Source organism: Heterodontus francisci, chromosome 12 (genome assembly GCF_036365525.1).
Source record: "Heterodontus francisci isolate sHetFra1 chromosome 12, sHetFra1.hap1, whole genome shotgun sequence".
Classification (NCBI taxonomy): domain Eukaryota; kingdom Metazoa; phylum Chordata; class Chondrichthyes; order Heterodontiformes; family Heterodontidae; genus Heterodontus; species Heterodontus francisci.
In genome coordinates, this window is record NC_090382.1 from 108,612,486 (window position 1) to 108,615,239 (window position 2,754).

Consider the following 2,754-nt stretch of genomic DNA (forward strand, 5'->3'; position numbering starts at 1 on the left):
TGGCGGCCGTGCCTTTAGCTGCCTGGGCCCTAAGCTCTGGAATTCCCTCTCTAAACCGCTCCACCTCTCTTTCCTCCTTTAAGATCCTGCTTAAGGTTTACCTCTTTGACCAAACTTTTGGCGTTTTGTACAAACGTATCATTATTCAAGTACTCTACGCCCCTATTTATAAAACGCAAAAGTTTTATTTTCCTGCATTCACCCTGTCAGGGACTTTTACATTTTAATTCCTGGGTCTCTGTTTTCCACAACCTTCAGTATCTTCCCAATAAGTCTACACTCACATTCTTTGTTTTTTTTTTCCCTCCCAAAATATACTTCCTCATACCTATCCGCACTAAACTGCATCTGCAGCCTGTCTGCCCATTCATTCATTCATTTCACTAAACTCTCTGTGTCTGCCTGAAGGCACTTTCACTGCCTGACAAGTGCCCCACTTTAGTATCATCAGTAAAATTTGATATTGTGCTCCCTATACCTAAGCCCAAATCATCTTCAAGATTATTACACCACCTTCTTATGAATACCATTGCCTTGATTGAGATATGTGAGCCTGGAGATCAAACCCAGGCTTTTCCTGGTTTCAAAGGCATGGTTTAACACCATATTTATGCACCGAGTTATGTAGTTATGTTTTGCTGAACTAGTAATTCACTGGGTAGAATCGCATAGTGGATACGATACTGGACTACAAGCCCAGAGATCATGAGGCTTTTTTTACTCATTCATGGGATGTGGGCATCGATGGCAAGGACAGCATTTATTGCCCACCCATAATTGCCCCTGAGAAGGTGGTGGTAAACCGCCGTCTTGTACCACTGCAGTCCGTGTGATGTAGGTATACTCACAGTGCTGTTAGGGACAGAGTTCCAGGATTTTGGCCCAGCGACAGTGAAGGAATGGCGATATAGTTCCAAGTCGGGATGGTGTGTGATTTGGAGCTTGCAGGTGGTGGCGTTTGAAAAATCCAGATATAGCACATCTACTGGCTCCCCTTTATCTACCCTGATAGTGACATCCTCAAGAAACTCTAATATATTTGTCAAACACGATTTCCCTTTCGTGAAACCATGTTGACTCCGCCTAATGATAATATGATTTTCTAAGTGTCCTGTTACCACTTCCTTAATATTCCAGCTTTTTCCCAATGACTGACATTAGTCTAACTGTCCTGTAGTTCCTTATATTCTCAGTCCCTCCTTTCTTGAACAGTGGTGTTACACTTGCTAGCTTCCAATCCACTGGGACCATTCCAGAACCAAGAGAATTTTGTATCCACTATCTCTGCAGTCACCTCTTTTATAACACAAGGATGTAAGCCATCAGATCGAGGGATTTGTCAGCTTTCAGTCCCATTATTTTCTCTAGTAATTTTTCTTTACTGACATCAATTACTTTAGGGTCCTATCTTTCATTAGACTCTCAGTTCCCTACTATGTCCGGTAAGAGTCTTGTGTCTTCTACTGTGAAGACAGGCACAAAATATTTGTTTAATGTCTCTGCTATTTCCTTATTCCCCATTATAATTTCTCCTGTCTCAGCCTCTAAGGGCCTCACATTTATTTTCACTTATATCTTCCTTTTTAAGTACATGTAGAAGCTCATTTTTATATTGCTGTCTAGTTTATTCATGTTCTGTTTTCTTCCTCTTAATCAATTTCTTGGTCATCCTTTGCTGGTATCTAAAGCTCTCCTAAGCCTCAGGCTTACTGCTCATCTTGCCAATATGAAACACATCTTCTTTTAATTTAACACTATTCTGCCCCTGAAATAAAAACCAAAAATGCTGGAAATACTCAGCAGATCTGTGGAGAGAGAAACAGAGTTAATGGGGAGAATGATCCCCATAGGGGTCGGGATGGCTCCCCGATTCATTCCTGCCTCCGGGGGGCACTTCCCAGGGGCAGACTGGGGACACAGTCAGGAATGTGACCCAACTCGGAAAATAGCAGCCAGTGTTTCAGATCAATTTAATTGAACGACAGAACAGGAGGGCTGATCGTTTCTCTATGCTCCTATATAATAAAAGAAGCATTTTTTAAAAAATTCATTCTCGGGATGTGGGCATTGCTGGCAAGACTGAGTGCCTACCATTTCAGAGGGCATTTAGGAGTCAGCAAATTGCTGTGGTCTGAAGTCACATGTAGGCCAGACCAGGTAAGGACGGCAGATTTCCTTCTCTAAAGGACGTTAGTGAACCAGATGGATTTTTTAAAACAATAATTCAGTTGTTGCATGGATACCATTACTGAGACTAGCTCTTTATTGCAGATTTATTGTTCTTTGTTATGTACAACTGCACCTTATTTCTGTGGCTGATTGTTATCGAATTAACCTGAACAGTAATGTCAGTAGCAGATGTAAGCATTTTAGTGCATTTCCAGTGGAATATTTCTCAATAGATGCAGGCTTCGTCATCAATCCTCGTTTCCCAACTGCAGTGCACAGTGCTGTCGGAGGCTTTATCTATAGAACAAAGCCACTCTATTCGTGCAGACATGTTCTATCATGTTCCTTCAATGCATCAGTCACAGTGTGGCGAGCCCTGCCACTGTGTAACAAAGCCCTGCTATTCTCAGCAACTGCTGGAAAAGGCCACAAGCTTTATTATGGTGGCCCTCATTCAACAAAGGGCAATGAAAGACACTTCAAAGACGAGTTTGACAACTTGACGCCGGGTGGATTTGGGAAACAAACAACCCACTATCGGATGGGCACTTGAGCACAATAAACCTACAGGGCTACGTGGATGGA